Source organism: Natrix helvetica (assembly GCF_964273705.1).
Source record: "Natrix helvetica genome assembly, chromosome: 2".
NCBI classification, from domain to species: domain Eukaryota; kingdom Metazoa; phylum Chordata; class Lepidosauria; order Squamata; family Natricidae; genus Natrix; species Natrix helvetica.
In genome coordinates, this window is record NC_138552.1 from 294,802,345 (window position 1) to 294,822,523 (window position 20,179).

A 20,179-nucleotide genomic window follows, 5' to 3' on the forward strand; every position below is an offset into this window, starting at 1 on the left:
GTGGTTTTTTGAGAGCTGTACGCAACAAAATTTCATTTTAATGTATGCCAATTAGTGTTTAGTTTAGTTTAGTTTAGTTTATTAGACTTCTAGACCGCCCCCTCTCCCCGAAGGGACTCGGGGCGGTGTACAGGTACCAAATTAAAACCATACAATCGATAATAAATATAATTAAAATCGGATTAAACAGACCCCTGTACAAGTTTATAAAAATTAAAAACCAAACCGTAAAATTTAAAAATACAAACTGAGGTGGGAGAGCTGGAATTAGGCCAGGCCGGCTAGCTGAAACAGGTGGGTTTTGAGCTTCTGGCGGAAGGAGCGGAGGTCCGTGGTCGTTCTAATGTCAGGGGGAAGGTCATTCCAGAGGGTCAGGCCCATCACAGAGAAGGCCCTTCCCCTGGGCGTCGCCCGCTGGCACAGCCTAGTGGACGGCACCCGGAGGAGTCCCTCTCTGTGTGAGCGAATCGGCCGAAGGGATGTGTGGGGCAGGATACGATCCCGCAAATAGCTAGGCCCTGCGACATGGAGCGCTTTGAAGATGATAATCAACACCTTGAAACGCACCCGAAAAGCCACAGGCAGCCAGTGTAGCCCGCGCAGGAGAGGTGTTATGTGGGAGTATCTAACGACTCCCGAAACTGCCCGCGCAGCCGCATTCTGAACCAACTGCAGCCTTCGGGTGCATCTCAAGGGGAGCCCCATGTAGAGAGCGTTGCAGTAGTCTAGCCGGGACATCACAAGCGCATGGGTGACTGTGTGAAGGGCGTTCCAGTCCAATAGGGGACGCAATTGGTGCACCAGGCGAACCTTTGAAAGTGTGCTTTCAAAGTGACAATAAAGCTACTCTATTCTACTCTATTCTTCTATATATATATGCATAATTATATACATATAATTATTGACTTTTGTAAGGGGAGAGAGAATATATCAGAAGCGTTCTGGGGTGCAGGGCATAGAAAAGGTTGGGAACCCCTCTTTTAATCCAACCCCCTGCTCAAGCAGGAGGCCCTATATACCAGGGCCGTCAAAATTCCCTGTCCGCGGGCTGGATGCGTCACACGCACCTGGTTTAGCGAAGGGGGAAAAAGTGGCGATACATCAAGTTGCACCGTCATGATGACATGAGTTTGGCACCCTTCCCCTATACCATTTCCGACAAGTGGCCATCCAGTCTCTTCTTAAAAGCCTCCAGTGATGTCGCATCACAACGTCTGGAGATCAACGGTTCCCCAGCCAGCATAGCTGGCTGGGGAATTCTAGGAGTTGATGTCCACAAGTCTTAAAGTTCCCAAGTTTGGACACCCCTGGTCTAGACTGACCAAACCCAAATCCTGCAGCCGTTCTTCATGTGTTTTGTTCTCCAGGCCTTTGATCCTCTTCGCTGCTCTTCTCGGTGCTTTTTCCAAAGTCTCAGCAACTTTTTTGTAGGGTGAATGCAGGATTCCAGGTGTGGCCTTACTAAGGACTAGGTTTTTATTTCAGCTGCTTGTCAAAATTATTGCAGCTCAGAATCAATCGGTGGCTGAACTTTGCCTGCACCGCTCCCCTTCTGAAGGCCAATTTCATGTTAGGATTTTAAACAGTTTTCAAAAAGAGGAACTGTTTATTACTGAACCAATCTGCTCTGAGTGAGTTTGTTTTAGAGGGATTTCCCCCCCCCCCCAGCAGCAGAAGAGAGTAAAACCGCAGTGAATATTTATATAACACGGTTCTTAAAAATATTTTTGAATCCCAAATCCTGAGAATCGGGACGTTAAAACATGTTCTAAAGCAGTGGCATCTCTCACACTTTCCTTTGCCAAAAACTACTGGGTGTATTTTTTGGCCCAAGCTAAATGCCACAGATGGATTCGTAACAACCCAAAATTGCCTCACTTGTGGATGCTTCAATGAATATGCAAAGATGATTGACATGTGGAGACCGTTCGTAACTGCCTGTTACTAGAGCATATCTTATTTATTTTTTATCCCAGCTTCATTACTTTATAAGTAACCCCCCCAAAGGCTATTCATGCCTTTAAAAAAAATGGTCTGGTTTTTGCAAAAAACGAGCCGTTTTGGGGAGGTTTGCAGAGTGCAACCCCCCCCCCCTTTCAGAAAGCTCTTTAACTGATTGATGAGAATTAGATTGACCAAGTGCTGTGCCAGCAGAAACAAAGTCTTAGGTGCTGCAGATTGTTAGCAATTTCCTTCTCCAGCACATGGATTTACCACTTACCATCTATAACACCTTGACCCCATCGTGTTTTTAAGATTCTGAAGATTATTTATTCGAGGCTTGACCTGCTCCGCCTGCAGGACACCCCCCTCTCGCAGGCATGGCCCTTGACGCTTGCAAGGGCCCGCCTTGATGACGGGTTTATAGACCCCGAGAGGTGGAAGAAACGGAGGCTTAGGGACACCGCCCCGAGTCCCTTTGGGGAGAGGGGGCGGTATAAAAATCGAAAATAAAGGTAAAGGTAAAGATGGATAAATACACCTGGAAACATCTACCTACCTACCTACTCTCTCTCTCTCCCTCCCTCCCTACTGTATGTCTCTCTCTCTCTTTCTCTCTCTCTATCCCTCTATCTACCTACCTACTCTCTTTCCCTCGCTCTCTCCCCCTCTACCTGCGTACCTACCTACTCTCTCTCTCCCTACCTATCTACTGTATTTCTCTCTCTCTATCCCTCTACCTACCAACCTACCCTCTCTCTTTTCCTACCTATCTACTGCATTTCTCTCTCCCTATCCCTTTATCTACCTGCCTAACTCTCTGTCTCTCCCTACCTACTGTATTTCTCTTTTTATTTCTCTCTCTCTCTCTCTATCCCGCTATCTACCTACCTACTTTTTTAAAAAAAATTGCCTCTTCAAAACCTTGGTGCGTCTTATACTGAGGTGTGTCTTATACTCCGAAAAATACGGTAATGCGGAACTATATCTCACCATCTCCTGGTGATTGGCCCAAAATCAACCAGCTAGTTTTGATACCTAAGGTGGGACTATAACTCCCATCTCCTGGTGATTGGTCCAAGGGCACCCAGTCAACTTTTATACTTAATGCAGAACTAGAACTCACCGTCTCCTGGTGATTGGCTCAAAGACACCCAGTCAATTTTTACACCTGAGGTGGCACTATGATTCTCCATCTCCTGGTGATTGGCCCAAAGTGAACCAGCCAGCTTTTACTTAAGGTGGGACTAGAACTCGCCATCTCCTGGTGATTGGCCCCAAATAAACAACCAGCTTTTACACTTAGGTCAGGACTAGAACTCCCCATCTGTGGTTTGTAACCTGGTGCCTTAACCACTAGACCAAACTTTCCATACTAATCTTGCATTGGTATGATACTAACTGATTCACCCAATTCAAAAATATACAATGCAATACAATAGCAGGATTGGAAGGGACCTTGGAGGTATTCTAGTCCAACCCCCTGCTAAAGCAGGAAACTCTACACTGTTTCAGACAAATGGCTATCCAGCATCTTCTTAAAGACTTCCAGTGTTGGGGCATTCACAACTTCTGGAGGCAACTTCTGTTCCACTGATTAATTGTTCTCACTGTCAGGAATTTTCTCCTCAGTTCTAAGTTGCTTCTCTCCTTAATTAGTTTCCACCCATTGCTTCTTATTCTACCCTCAGGTGCCTTGGAGAATAGATGACAACGTTTCTTATTTTGCTGCCTGGTATTATTGTGGGCAGGGACGCGGTGGCTCAGTGGCTAAGATGCTGAGCTTGTCGATCAGAAGGTCGGCATTTCAGCAGTTCGAATCCCTAGCACCACGTAAGGGAGTGAGCTCCCGTTACTTGTCCCAGCTTCTGCCAACCTAGCAGTTCGAAAGCACGTAAAACATGCAAGTAGAAAAATAGGAACCACCTTTGGTGGGAAGGGAAGAGCGTTCTGTGGGCCTTCAGCATTTAGTAATGCCAGCCACATGACCACGGAGACGTCTTCGGACAGCGCTGGCCCTTCGGCTTTGAAACGGAGGTGAGCATCGCCCCCTAGAGTCGGGAACGACTAGCACATAAGTGCAGGGAAACCTTTACCTTTTTTTATTATTGTGGGCACCTCTAAAGATGAGGGACTGAAACGAAGCCATAGCTGGTAGCTAGGACCACAGCATGGAATCATCCCACCATCCTGCTTTGCCTGTTTCAGCTATCAAGAAGTGCTGTGTGCTATTTATTTATTTTGCTCACTTTCCTTCCTTTATTAAAGCATAAATGCAGCCCATAATTCCTGCTTTCCCAGGATGAGAGCCAAAAAAAAAAAAAGGGGGGGGGGGAGAATTGCCAACTGTTCAAAATTGCAACCTTGCAAATTGTCCTCGACTCTTTTTTTTCAAATTGAGTTCACTGTCACGACAATTTATTTTGTCCATCAACCCACCGTTGGTCAAGCTGGCCAGTGGGGCTTGGGCTCATTATTCTAGCAAGACCAATGGAACGCTTTGGGGGCAGTTGGCTATTACCGTATTTTTCAGATTATAAGAAGCACCTGACTATAAGATGTACCTAAATTTAGAAGAAGGGGAAAAAAAGGTTTTTGGCCTCCGCACCCCTTTTGGGGGGGTCTTTCATCAGGTCTTTTCCAGCCTTTTTTCTACCTATTTTTAAGGCTTTTTTTGGCCATTTTTCAAGGCTTTCTTCAGCCCGTTTTTGAGGATTTTGTCGGCCTGTTTTTTGGGGGGAAAACAAGCCGAAAAACCCCTCAAAAATAGGCTGGAAAAAGCCCCGAAAATAAGCCAAAAAAAGCCTGAAAAACGGGCTAAAAAAATTCTCAAAAACAGGTTGAAAGCCTCAAAAATGGGGTGAAAAACCCTCAAAAACAGCCCGAAAATAGGCCATAAAAAGGACCCAAAACGGATCGTGCGGAGGCAAAAAAATGGCCACTAGGTGGGCAGAACTACAGCAATATTTGGTCTATAAGATGTACAGACATTTTCATCCCATTTTGGGAGACAAAAAAGTGCATCTTATACTCTGAAAAATACGGTATGTGCCAATATTTACAGAGATACAGATTTTTGACTGGCTTACAGTCCATCTTATGATGAGCAGCTGACTTTTAACATTAGATGCCCAGGGTTTAAGACAGGAGCATCTCAAACTACAGGTAGTCCTCGACTTACGATAACAATAACCCCAAAACTTCTGCTGTTAAGTGAAACATTCATTAAGTGATTTGTTTTGCCCTATTTTACGACTTTTCTTGCCACGCTTGTTAAGTGATGTTAGTAACTCGGTTAATCCGGCTTCCCCACTGACTTTTGTCAGAAGGTCGCAAAAGGGGGATCACATGATCTTGGGACATAGCAATGGTCGTAAGTGTGAACCAGTTGCCTAGCATCTGAACTTTGCTCACTTGACCAGGGGGAGGCTGCAATGATCGTAAGTGTGAGAAATGGTCATGTCAATTTTTTCAATGCCGTTGTAACTTTGAACAGTCACTAAATGAACCGTTGTAAGTCAAGGACTATCTGTATTTCAGTGCTATAACTTTTAACAGTCTTCTTCTCAAGTAACTCTTTACAGCAGGGGTGTCCAAACTTGGCAACTTTAAGACTTGTGGACTTCAACTCCCAGAATTCCCCAGCCAGCAGAGCAAGTTGCCAAGTTTGGACACCCCTGCTTTACAGGATCCAGAAGAATATCTTTCTAGAATCTCGTGCCCTCCAGGTCTGTTGGGGTGACTACTGGAAGTCCTCGACCATTTTTCACACTTAACGACCATTGCAGCATTTCCATGGTCAGGGGATCAAGATTAAAAGAGCCTTTTCTGCCGTGGCCTCTGCCCTTTGGAACATCGTGCCTCTTGATGAAAGCCAGCTGAGTGACTCTGGGCCAATCACCAGGAGATGGTGAGTTCTAGCCCCGCCTTAAGCATGAAAGCCAGCTGGGTGACTTTGGGCCAATCACCAGGAGATGGTGAGTTCTAGTCCCGCCTTAAGCATGAAAGCCAGCTGGGTGACTTTGGGCCAATCACCAGGAGATGGTGAGTTCTAGCCCCGCCTTAACCATGAAAGGCAGCTGGGTGACTGGGCCAATCACCAGGAGATGGTGAGTTCTAGTCCCGCCTTAAGCATGAAAGCCAGCTGGGTGACTTTGAGCCAATCACCAGGAGATGGTGAGTTCTAGTCCCACCTTAAGCATGAAAGCCAGCTGGGTGAATACTGCATTCAGTTCTGGTCGCCACGATGTAAAAAAGATGTGGAGACTCTAGAAAGAGTGCAGAGAAGAGCAACAAAGAGGATTAGGGGACTGGAGACTAAAACATATGAAGAACGGTTGCAGGAACTGGGGATGTCTAGTTTAATGAAAAGAAGGACTAAGAGAGACATGATAGCAGTCTTCCAATATCTCAGGGGTTGCCCCAAAGAAGAGGGAGTCAAACTATTCTCCAAGGCACCTGAGGGTAGAACAAGAAGCAATGGGTGGAAACTAATCAAGGAGAGAAGCAACTTAGAACTGAGGAGAAATTCCCTGACAGTTAGAACAATTAATCAGTGGAACAGAAGTTGCCTCCAGAAGTTGTGAATGCCCCAACACTGGAAGTCTTTAAGAAGATGTTGGATAGCTATTTGTCTGAAACAGGGGTTTCTTGCCTAGACAGGGGGTTGGACTAGAAGACCTCCAAGGTCCCTTCCCACTCTGCTATTGTATAGTATTGATAAGCAAGGGCTGGATGTCTGATCTATTCCCTCTTATCCATTGTGGGAATCAAAGAGTCATCTTGCTGCCCTCAACATATAGAACATCAAAGTCCCAATTTCTTTTCCCCAAGAAGGGAGTTTACTGGTATTTAATTAATCTGAAGAAAATGACAGAAGTGACACAGAGACGTGGGCCCTCAAAGGCAGCTTCTTACAGGAAAGAGGGGGAAAGAATTATGTCCCCTATTTAGATTCAGAAGGAAATATGATTTCTTTTCCTGGGGAGCTGCAGGTGTCAACTTTATAATTAAAGGGGGAAAAGAAACAAGGAAGAAGGAAGGTGCTTTGTAGTCCAGTTTGCCAGGATTAAAAGTAGAAAATTGATATGGTCCACTGGAATACAAACACTGCTGGACTGGTTTTTCAAATTAATTGGTGCTTCTGTGTTCTAGTACCCACAGCATATATTTGACTGAGGGCAAAGAAGCAGTGATTAATTTCCTATGCTCTATTTCTCAAACTATAGCAAGGATACTGTGAAATACCCTCAAAAAAGAGAGATCAAATAGGAGCAAACAAAACTCCATGAGAAATGAATGGATTTAAATGGGGAAACAACTTGATGGGGGAGGAACTTTTTAAAAGTTTTATAATAATGAATAACAGAGTTGGAAGGGACCTTGGAGGTCTTCTAGTCCAACCACTTTCTCAAGCAAGTGTCCCTATACCACTTCAGACAAATGGTTGTCCTTCTTTAAAATCTCCAGTGTCAGAACATCCACAACTTCTGGAGGCAAGTACGGTAGTTCCACTGATTAATTGTCAGGAAGTTTCTCCTTAGTTCTAGGTTGCTTCTTTCCTTGATTAGCTTCCCTCCATTGCCTCTTGTTCTACCCTCAGGTCCTTTGGAAAATAGGTGGACCCCCATCCCTCTCTTCCAGGATAGATTTTCTATGAGTGTCTGTTTTATTACCCAGTTGCCTTTTTGTGGCATTTTTGAACACAACACACACACACACACACACACAGTATGGGGTGGTGGTAAGATCACAGTTGGAGTACTGCATCAAGATTTTGGTCGGCACTAGAGTATGTCACTCTAGTCTGATGAAAAGAAGAACTAGGGGAGACAGGATAGCATTGTTCCAATATCTCAGGGGTTGCCACAAAGAAGAGGGAGTCCAACTATTCTCCAAAGCACCTGAGGGTACAACAAGAAGCAATGGGTGGAAACTAATCAAGGAGAGAAGCAACTTAGAACTGAGGAGAAACTTCCCGACAGTGAGAACAATTAATCAGTGGAACAGAAGTTGCCTCCAGAAGTTGTGAATGCCCCAACACTGGAAGTCTTTAAGAAGATGTTGGATAGCCATCTGTCTGGAACGGTGTAGGGTCTCCTGCTTGAGCACAGGGTTGGACTGGAAGACCTCGAGGTCCCTTCCAACATTATTATTATTATTATTATTATTATTATTATTATTATTATTATTATTATTATTATTATTATTATTATTATTATTATTATTATTATACGACTGTATCACAGCGGCCAGTTGATTTGCCGGATTTGGCATTGATTACTAGTTGGGCCCCACCCAGGGGCCTAGGACGTCGTAACGTATTTTCGTAATATGTGTGCAGATCCAAGCAGTGCAGCTTTTTGCATTTGACTGATGGTGATTTTGTCAAGTTTTAACTGTTTTAAATGTAATTCCAGTGCTTTTGGAATAGCACCCAGTGTGCCGATTACCACTGGAATTACCACTGCTGGTTTGTGCCATAATCGTTGGATTTCAATTTTTAAGTCCTGGTATTTCGCGACTTTTTCATGTTCCTTCTCCTCAACCCTGCTATCACCTGGTATTGCGATGTCTATGATTGTAACCTTCTTTTTCTCAACCAGTGTGATGTCTGGTGTGTTATGCGCTAGTATTTTGTCTGTTTGTATACGAAAATCCCACAGGATCTTGACCATCTGATTTTCGGTGACTTTTTCAGGCTTATGTTCCCACCAGTTTGTTGTTGTTTTAATATTATAATTTTTGCACAAATTCCAGTGGATCATTTGTGCTACTGAATTGTGCTGCAATTTATAATCAGTCTGCGTGATTTTTTTACAGCAGCTGAGTATGTGGTCAACAGTTTCATCAACTTCTTTGCAGAGTCTGCATTTGGCATCATCAAAGGATTTTTCGATTTTGGCCTTAATGGCATTTGTTCGGATAGCTTGTTCTTGCGCAGCCAGGATTAGTGACTCTGTTTCTTTCTTTAATGTACCTGTTGTTAACCATAACCAAGTTTTTTCACTGTCCACTTTATCTTTTATTTTTTCCAGAAATTGACCATGCAATGCTTTGTTCTGCAAACTCTCCATTCTTGATTTTATCACATCTTTTCTGTATTCTTGTTTCGTCTGTTGGGCCTTCAGTAGATTTTTGTTCTTTACTTCGATTAATAGATGTTCTTGACTTTCTTTTAAATAATCAGCTAGTGCATGTTTTTCTTCTTCAACTATTTGCTTCACTTGTAATAATCCTCTGCCACCTGATTTTCGGGGCAGGTATAGTCTATCAGTGTCACCACGTGGATGTAAACTGTAGTGCATTGTCATTAGTTTCCTGGTTTTTCGGTCCGAAATGTCCAAATCAGCTTGTGTCCAGTTAACTATACCAGCTGTGTATCTTATAACTGGTATTGCCCAGGTATTATATGGCCTTGATTGTATTTCCACCATTTAATTTAGATTTCAAAATTTTCCTAACTCTGTTGGTGTACTCTCTCGTGACAATAGTTTTTACTTGTCCATGTTTGATGTTATCCAACTGCAAAATGCCTAAGTATTTGTAGGCTTCATTTTCGTTGCATTTAATTAGTTGGCCATTGGGCATTTCAATTCCCTCACATGTAGTGATTTTGCCCCTTTTTATGGATACAGTGTCACATTTTTCCATGCCAAACTGCATTGAAATATCGGTGCTGAATACTCGGACTGTGTTTGTCAGTGATTGGATTTCTATTTCTGACTTTCCATAGAGTTTCAAATCATCCATATATAATAAATGTGAATTTTTTTCAGCTTCTTTGGCTGTTTGGTAGCCTAATTTCATTTTTTTAAAGATTACTGATAGTGGGATCATCGCGATGATGAAGAGAAGAGGTGAAAGTGAATCACCCTGGAAAATTCCTCGCTTGATATTAACCATTCCGTAGTTCTCATCGCCTTTTCAGTGAAGGATGTAATATTTTTACTAATGCCAGTTGTTTCTAAGCATTTTATGATCCAACTATGTGGCAATGAGTCGAATGCCTTTTTATAATCAACCCAGACCATATTCAAGTTCGTTTTTCTTTTCTTACAATTTTCTAATATCATTTTATCAATTAGGAGCTGATCTTTTGTGCCCCTACTCCTTCTTTTGTTGCCTTTTTGCTCTACTGGCAAGATGTTGTTTGTTTCCAAATAATCCATAATGTTATCTGCAATAATGCCTGTGAGTAATTTAAAGGTTGTTGGCAAGCATGTTATTGGTCTGTAGTTTTCAGGTATTGTTCCTTTAGTTGCATCTTTCTGAATCAAGTATGTTTTTCCAGTTGTCAACCATTCATCAATTTGACCATTTTGTAAAATTTCATTCAGTTGCCTGGCCAACATTGCATGTAAACTGGTCAGATATTTGAGCCAGAAACCATGTAATTGGTCATTTCCAGGTGATGTCCAATTCTTTACTTTTTTTACTCGATTTTTGACCATCTCAGTTGTTATTTCTAATACTTGCATTTGTTTGTTACCAATGCTTTCCTCAAAGTCATGTATCCACTTTGCTTCCTTATTGTAGTCCTTTGCATTTCCCCACAATTCTTTCCAGAATTCAGCTGTGGCCTGCTTTTCTGGTTTTTGACTTTTGGTGCCACCATTCACATTAAGACTTTGATAAAAACGCCGTTGGTCTGATCGAAATTGTTGATTTTGTTTATACTGGATGATTCGTGCCTCATATCTTTCAATTTTTCTAGCTGTTGCTGTTATCTGCTGTTTTACAATCTCTACAGCTTCATTGATGTTTCTTGTATCCAATCTATATCTTCTGATTAGCTGATCTATGATTTTTCTGTTTTTAAGCCGTTGCTCATGCATGTTCTTTAAGTTGCTAGCATCTGCCCTTAATTTTTTGACTTTTTGTTCTAATCGGATTTTCCACTTTGGCTTTGATGCTTTTTCCATTGTGTGATTAGGTACTTTGATTTTAATGCCTAGTTCATTCGTGACTATTACAGCTGCACTGTACATTAACTGATTTGTTTCCAAGATGGATCCCGATTCAATTGTTGAAAGCACTGCATTAACCATTTTCATGATAGGACCCAAAATTTTCTTAGGGACAGTTTTTAATGATGGTAAACGTTGCCTTTCCTCCCTAGCCAGAAAATGCTCCATGATCTTGTCCTTCAGTTCATTTTGTTTTTGAGTTGGTTCATCAGTTGGTTCAATGGTAACTAGTTCTGGTGGTAGTGTTTTTATTTCCTCTCCGGCAGCTTCCTCTGAGAGTTCTCCCATGATTTCTTTAGTTGTGTCATGAGTATCACTTATTTCCTCTTGTGATGTTGTTGTTGTTTTTTTGCAATTTGCCTGAATTTCCTCAAGTTCAACTTCGCTAAACACTTTATTCCGTATAATAAATCGCCTTTGATCTGCTAGTTGTTGTCCACTAACATTTGAATCTGGATATTGTATTATTATTATTATTATTATTATTATTATTATTATTATTATTATTATTATTATTATTATTATACGATTGTATCACAGCGGCCAGTTGATTCGCCGGATTTGGCATTGATTACTAGTCGGGCCCCACCCAGGGGCCTAGGACGTCGTAACGTATTTTCGTAATATACGTGCAGATCCAAGCAGTGCAGCTTTTTGCATTTGACTGATGGTGATTTTGTCAAGTTTTAACTGTTTTAAATGTAATTCCAGTGCTTTTGGAATAGCACCCAGTGTGCCGATTACCACTGGAATTACCACTGCTGGTTTGTGCCATAATCGTTGGATTTCAATTTTTAAGTCCTGGTATTTCGCGATTTTTTCATATTCCTTCTCGGCGACCCTGCTATCACCTGGTATTGCGATGATGATGATGATGATGATGATGATGATGATGATGATGATGATTATGTTAATCTTTGGTGAGATTCACAGCCTTTGGGGCTGGTTGGTAGCCTAACAGCTCGAGTCCTAACCAGGGACCTAGGAACTGTTAAGGTAACGTTGGATTATTATTATTATTATTATTATTCTGTTCTTCTAATTCCATATTCTATTCTATTCCTATTCTATTTTATATATGAAGACAACCGCCATCAAATTGGAGAAAGTGGAGACAGCCAGCTTGCTGTCTGGGCAATTCTGGGAACTGAAGTCCACCAATCAGAAAGTTGCCACGGTTGAGAATCCCTGGGGTAAAGTGAAACTAAACTGGAATGAGAAACGATATTTGGAAAAACAAGACACAAAGGCTTAGTTCTTAGTTAGTACTCCTATTCCTACCCCAGGAAACGCCAAAGAGAGAAGAGAAGACCAGTGTGGATGTTCAGCAATTCTTAAAAGGAGGAGGAAAGAATTTGAGGGGTTTGACTCTTAAAAGATTCCCCTCTGCTTTGCAGACGACATTATTGTTTTTATTTATTCTATTTCCATGGCTGCCAATCTCGACAAATAAGTGCGGGCGGGGTACGTCATAAATATTAGTCTCCCGTGTTGTAAGTATCTCAACATGGAAAAAACCATTCAGCCTTATTTTTGTTGACTGCGTGATTACCAAATGATTTATACTACTGTACATTCATCCAACAACCTGCCAAGTCTCGTATTTTATTACAAATACAGGCGTTGCACGCCCGTGCGCTCAGAGCTCTGACGTTCGCACACATCCTTTCCCCTGTAAAAAGCTATTAATTATGTCAAGAGCTGGAAGGACCGACCAAACCTCCAACACTTGTTGGCATGGTCACCAAACAGGAAAAGCTTCACGGCAAATGTTTGCCAAGCTGGGAACGAGACAGGGGCAAATCACATTTCCAAAGAATAAACGGCAGTCCTTCCTTCCTTATTAGAAGTTCATGCAAAACTGGGGGAAGAAGGAAAAGCCCTGTGCTAAGCGAGGAAACGCATTTTTGAGAAGAAGTTGAGAAGAATGAATAACAGGATAAGAGAGTCGGAAGGGATCTCAGAGGTCTTCTAGTCCAACCCCCTGCCTAGGCAGGAAACCCTATACGGTTTCAGACAAATGGCTATCCAACATCTTCTTAAAGACTTCCAGTGTTGGGGCATTCACAACTTCTGGAGGCAAGTTGTTCCATGGGTTAATTGTTCTATCAGGAAATTTATCCTAGGTTGCTTCCCTCCTTGATTAGTTTCCACCCATTGCTTCTTGTTCTGCCCTCAGGTGCTTTGGAGACTAGCTTGACTCCCTCTTCTTTGTGGCAACCCCTGAGATACTGGAAGCCTGCTATTATGTCTCCCCTGGTCCTTCTTTTCATTAAATACTAGACATACCCAGTTCCTGCAACCGTTCTTCATGTTTTAGTCTCCAGTCCCATAATCCTGTTTCTTGCTCTTCTCTGCACTCTTTCTAAAGTCTCCACATCTTTTCTACATCGTGGCGACCAGAACTGAATGCCGTATTCCAAGTGTGGCCTTACCAAGGCCTTGTAAAGTGGTATTAACACTTCACGTGATCTTGATTCTATCCCTCTGTTGATGCAGCCTAGAACTGTGTTGGCTTTTTTGGCAGCTCCTGCCCACGGCTGGCTCATATTTAAATGGTTGTCCACTAGGACTCCAAGATCCCTTTCACAGTTACTACTACTGAGCAAGGTACCACCTATACTGTACCTGTGCATTTTGTTTTTCTTGCCTAAATGTAGAACCTTACTACATTGCAGACTGCACACTGATGAAAACGCCATCCAGAATAGCAGAAGCAGCCGTGAGAGGTTCATAAATGGGTTGTAAGTCCTCGATTGACAACTGTTCATTTAGCGACCGTTCCAATTTACAACAGCACTGAAAAAAGTGACTTATGACCAGTCTTCGCACTTGTGATTGTTGCAGCATTGCTGCAGTCAAGTGATCGAAACTGGGGGTGCTTGGCAACCAAGCATATATTTACAATGGTTGGAGTCATCTGAGGTCACCTGCTCAGCATCTGTGATCCCTTCCCTGACAGTTTCCGACAGGCAAAATCAATAGGGTCATCTTGTTTCAGAGTCACTTAGCAACCACGTAATTCACTTAACAATTCCAGTGAAGGAAAAATTCCCTAACGGTGAGAGCAATTAAACCAGTAGAACCGCTTGCCACCAGAAGTTGCGGTCCTCCATCACTGGAGGAGGTTTTTAAGAAGAGATTGGACAGACATTTGTCTGAAAAGGTATATAGCGTCTCCTGCTTGAGTAGTGGACTAGAAGACCTCTGAGGTCCCTTCTAGTCCTATGATTCTGGAAGAAGAGAGGGAGGGAGGGAGGGAGGAAGGAAATAGGGAGGGAGGGCGGGAAGAAAGGAATTCTAATGTTCTATATTTGCTTAAACCCCATGGCAAAAAAGGTAATAACATTGGGCCAAAGTCACTTAACAATTGCCTTGCTTAGCAATGAAAATTCTGGCCTCAACTTTGGCCATAAATCGAAGACTACCTCTGTATAAGCAGCCCCCGTGTCAGAAAACAGCAAATCACCCTTAGGTAGTCATGTTGTTTTACATCCTATCTTTTGGGAGAAGGCATGTATAAATAAAATTAAAAGGCAGATTGCAGCAATTCCTCAGGAATGGAGGTTCCAGCTTTTTTTTAGGGGGGGTGGGAGAGAAGGGAGGGTCAGACACGCAAACCACAATAAATGCAGATGGGGTGCAGTATTATTTCATCTGGATTCCAGGGCAGATTCGGTGTCTCTCCCATTGCAGTTGCATTGCAGTTTCCTCCTTCCAACATGCTGGTGGTAGGAAAAACTAATAAGGGATTCAAGAGCAAAAAAATAAAAATAAAAAAAATAAAAAAATTGGACTGCTGCCCTTACTTTCCCCAGGGGGGAAACAGTCCCCGAGAAGATGCAGAAAGGAAAGATAGATGCAGGCAAGAACGCATTTGCATCCAGAAACACAAAGTTGAGCTGGCAAGGTTGGGGCCTATAGGAAGTTAGCACCCACCCCTCTCCTAGAAAAATTAAATACCCTGGGAAATATTGAAAAGGAAGAATATATTATATTTCCCTGGATCAGAAAATGGAGAAACATGTTTTTAGGTAGGAAACAGACTCTCACTCTTAATAGCCCCCATCTTTGTCAATGGGCCATTAAAAGGCCTGAGGGAGTCTATTCTACATAACATAGATCCCCCCCAGTTCCAGGGTGATGGGATTAAGGCACGGTAGTATTAACCCTTTACCCATCTCACCACAGGGCACCTGGGAAGAAGCAATGCTCAACCAAACTTGGACTCAAAGCACAGCCTAGAGTGCTGCCCTTGCACGGCCCCATGGGAGTCTGACAACCAATCAGAATGCAAGATCAAGATCAAAGGCCAGAGAGGGCATAAAACCAGGGACTTTCAGCATCTCGCTCTCTCTTCTTCACCCAACATCTGGAAGCATCTGGTCCCCCTTTTCCGCACAGGAGCTTAAGCCATGTGGTCCTGTCCACCATTAAACCATCTTTCCAAGCAGCCTCCGTGTCTCCAGTGGAACTGAACCCAGAAGGACATTTCTTCCAACATTAGGAAAATGAGATCTTTTAGGAAATATAAAAAAAAGGCAGAATATTTCCCCTAAAAGGGGAGGCAGAAACTCTCACACACACACCCCTTAATGGACCATTAAGGCCTGGGCCACCTTATCTACAACACAAAAGTCATAGGACCCATCTAGCAACAGAACTCACCGCATGGCGCCTGGGAAGATTACATCACCCAGCAAGGTTCAACCAAGCCTGGGACACAGAAAAACCCCTGCATGGCGCCACGGGAGTCCGACAACCAATCAGAATACAAGCTCAAATTCAAAAGCCCAGAGAGGGCATAAAACGCAGGTGCTCTCAGCATCTCCTCCCTTTTTTTTTCTCTTTTGCCCAGGATCTAAAACCGTGTGGTCCTGTCCACCATTAAACCATCTTGCCAAGCAGTCTCTATCTTTCCAGTTGTCTTTCTTCCCACTTGGAATGGAACCCAGATGGGGCATTTCTTTCAACAGGCCAAAAACGTGGGATGAGTAGCAAATTCACTACCGGGTCGGTATAAAAGACCCAGCAGCTGCTGAAATATCGAGGGAGAACTGAGTGACCAGCATATTAGCAGCCTCATCTTGTTCCCAGTATGTGAGGGGTATCCTAAAATTAGAAATCAAGTTCAAGCAGTGGAAATGTCCCAAAGGTGCTTTTTTTTTCCAGGAGGCAACTGGACTTTCTGTTTTTTTCTTTTGAAGGCGTTTTGCTTCTCATCCAAGAAGCTTCTTCAGCTCTGACTGGATGGTGGGGGATGGAAAGGTTTATATTCCTTGCAGACAGCTAGTCATTTGCATCCTTTTAGAGGGTCATTGAAGCACTTGGAGTCTGACTTTTAACTATACAATTTGGGGTGAAGACCCTTTGAATGGTGTGGGAGTAGGAAAGTAATGAACTTTGGAGGGAAATTTATAGGGATGATCAGAGCAATATATTCTAGTCAGAGGGCAAAAATAATACTAAACGGGGAAGCAACAGAAGGTTTTAGCATAACCAAAGAGGTAAGGCAGGGATGCCCTCTATTCCCCCCCCCCTGTTATTTATCCTCTCAATAGAGACATTGATGTTACAAATTAGACAGAATAAGGACATAAAGGGATTGAAAATGAGAACACGGGAATACAAAGTCCAGGCCTTTGCAGACGATCTTGCATTTATCATAGAGAAACCCCTAGAAACTGGACTAATATTATTACGAGACATAAACCAATTCAGTAAAGTGGCAGGGCTTAAAATAAATACAGAGAAAACTACAATTTTAACTAAGAATTTAACCAAAAGTCAAAATGAAGAACTGGAGGAGGAAACTGGAAATTTCGAGGGCCAAGAAAATTAAGTATTTGGGTATATGATTATCGGCAAAGTGTTTTACAATAAAAGAAGATAACCACAATAAATTGCTACGACAAGGAATGGATTTCCAGAGGGAAAAATTACAGACTACAGGAACAATATTGCACCACTCAGGTGACCCCGAGGACACAGAGAAATCTCCAAGTGTCCTCAACGACCCTCTAAAAGGATGCAAATGACCAGCTGTCTGCAAGGAGTATCAATCCTTCCATTCTCCACCTTCCAGTCAGAGCTGAAGAAGCTTCTTGGATGAGAAGCAAAAAGAAAAAAACAAAACACCAGTTGCCCCCTGAAAAAAGCACCTTTGGGACAATCACAACCCGGATGACGGAGAATCTCTAGACTTTTAAGCAGTGGGAAATCAAATTCAAATTTAATTATTAGATGCCCGAGGCTAGATACAAGCAAGATACTCAATAAAGGAAGGATTACATCTTTCAATATATATGTAAATGTGTATAGGAGGAAAACAATAAGTGTAATGGACTCTAAAAATAATTAACAATATGAAGAGATTCTCAATCATCCAGGTCACGGTTGTCCCCCAAAGATGCTTTTTCCAGAAGACAACTGCACTTTCTTGGGGTTTTTTTTCTCTTTGAAAACGTTTTGCTTCTCATACAAGAGGCTTCTTCAGTTCTTCACTGAAAAAGATTCTTGGATGAGAAGTAAAAAAAAAAAAAAAAGACTTCTGCAGAGAGGAAGGTGGTCAAGCTATTTTCCAAAGCACCCGAAGGCCAGAGAAGGAATAAGGGATGGAAACTGATCAAGGAGAGATTCAACCTGGAAATAAGGAGGGATTTTCTGACAGGGAGAACAATGAACCGGTGGAACAACTTGCCACCAGAATTTGTGGGAGCTTCATGACTGGAGGCTTTCAATTAGAGGCTGGACTGTCATCTGTCAGAAGTGGTGTAGGGCAGGGGCATCAAATGTAAGGCCCACGGGCCGGATCTGGCCCCAATGTAGTCAGAACCAGCCCATGGGGCGATCCTGGTCTACCCAATGCGAAACATGCCATCAGTTTGGGGAGTGGCATCAAGCACTCAGTTGGCCACTCCCATCCAGTCAGCATGCCCCCCCCCCCCCAGAGGTCAAACACACCCCTGATGTGGCCATCAATGAAATTGAGTTTAACACCCCTGGTGTAGGGTCAGGGGGGGCTGGACTAGATGACCTACAAGGTACCTTCCAACTCTGTTAATCTATTAAAAAACCCGTTCGAAAGGACGCACGCCAGAAAAACAGGAGAAGGCAATTTGCTCACACACACACACACAAACAGGGGAAGGCAATTTGCTCACACATACACAAAACAACACCAGGGGAAAGCAATTTGCCTGCCACGGGATAAACCTGTGATTTCATAAATATGACGGCATCCAAGCATTGCCGGGAGACGCCGTTCACCGCCTCTTAAGAAGCACGTTACGTGGCCTCAAGCAGATGAGGCTAATCATCTTTTCACCTTGAAGGAAGGGAAGCAGAGGCGCTGAGGGTGCGAGGCAGAGAGAGGGAGGACAAAACCCACGAAGCGAAGCAGGGCGTGACTGCTTAAATTTTATTTTTCAATTTCACCAGCCTTTTTAAAGGGCCATAAAAGCCACAAGGCTCGAATTGGCCAATTTTGCATGCAATTGGAACTTCGGTCTCGTTAAGTTGACCGCTGAAGGATACACGGCCAGTCCTCGACTTACGACCACAATTGAGCAGCAACTTTCTGTTATGGTGTGAGACACTGGCTAAACGAATTTCCCCACATTCTATAACCTGTCTTGTCAAGTGAATCTCTGCTGTTGATAAATCACCCGTGTTTCCCCCAAAATAAGACCCTGTCTTGTATTTTTTTTTTTGCCAACAAAAAAGGCATCAGGTCTTATTTTCAGGGTGGGGAGGTCGGGAAATGTTTTCCATTGATTCATCTCACTTGCCCGGACTCCTTTTGACTGCCAGAGTCTCTTCTGCGGCTGGCGAGGCTTTCCTGAAGGCCTCTGCAGCCGATAATAGAGCTCTTGGATCGATCTGCAGCTCCGTTATCGGCTGCAGAGGCCTCCAGGAAAGCCTCGCCGGCCTGGAAGGTGTTGGGGGGTGTGAGGCCTAGTGGCAACTGTCAGAAGGTAGGGCAGCTCCACCCACCCACCCCCATCCCCACCCTAGCTTAATTTACAATACAATAATACAATAGCAGAGCTGGAAGGGACCTTGGTGGACTTCTAGTCCAACCCCCTGCCTAGGCAGGAAACCCTATACCGTTCCAGACAAATGGCTATCCAACATCTTCTTAAAGACTTCCAGTGTTGGGACATTCACAACTTCTGGAGGCAACTTCTGTTCCACTGGTTAATTGTTCTAACTGTCAGGAAATTTCTCCTCAGTTCTAGGTTGCTTCTCTCCTTGATTACAATACAATAGTAGAGTTGGAAGGGACCTTGGAGGTCTTCTAGTCCAACCCCCTGCCTAGGCAGGAAACCCTATACCGTTCCAGACAAATGTCTATCCAACATCTTCTTAAAGACTTCCAGTGTTGGGGCATTCACAACTTCCGGAGGCAACTTCTGTTCCACTGACTCATTGCTCTCACTGTCAGGAAGTTTCTCCTCAGTTCTAAGTTGCTTCTCTCCTTGATTAGTTTCCACCCATTGCTTCTTGTCCTGCCTTCAGGTGCTTTGGAGAATAGTTTGACTCCCTCTTCTTTGTGGCAACCCCTGAGATACTGGAAGACTGCTATCATGTCTCCCCTAGTCCTTCTCTCTATTAAACTAGACCGGGAGCGGGGTGTCGTCTTAATTAGGGCTTATTTGAGGGTAGGGCTTAACATTGGGCACATGTGTGAAAATCAAGTTACTTTCATGGGAGGTCATATTTGTGAGAAAACACAGTAGTAACAAGGTTGCTAAGTGAATCAGGCCTTACCCTTGACTCGCCAAAGGCGATCCCAGGACCCTGAGACGTTACACGGCTCATAAATGGGAGTCAGCTCCCAAGCGTTTGACTTTTCAACACAGGACTACGGGGATCGCTGCGATGATCGTAAGCGTGAACGATGGCGAGCAGCCGCATTTCCCCCCCCCCCATGCGGTTGTAACTTTCAACGGTCACGAAAGGCACTGTTGTAAGTCAAGGACTACCCAGGCCCTGTTTTACTCAAGATTCAAAGCAATGGTTGTCCCACAAGCCTTGTGCGTTTGTCAACCAAGAAGATGTTTAACAATAAAAAGATTTAGTGTACCTCGTCATATCAGGTGGAAAGTTTGTGACTGTATACGTAATTGAAAATAAGGATGCACAAAAGCTTGCAACTGAACGACACGCTGTATGTAATGGATGAGAATTTTTTACGTTGTCTTTTATGTTTTAAAAAATAAAATAAAAAAACAATAAAAAGATTTCTTACACTTGGGCGGAATGCA

At 43.2% G+C, this 20,179-nt stretch overlaps 1 protein-coding gene across 1 annotated transcript in view; it reads right to left on the reverse strand.

The window, feature by feature from the left end:
* Nucleotides 1-20,179, reverse strand: part of ULK2 (unc-51 like autophagy activating kinase 2) — a 149,678-nt gene that overhangs the window by 116,212 nt on the left and 13,287 nt on the right. The window lies entirely within an intron of this gene.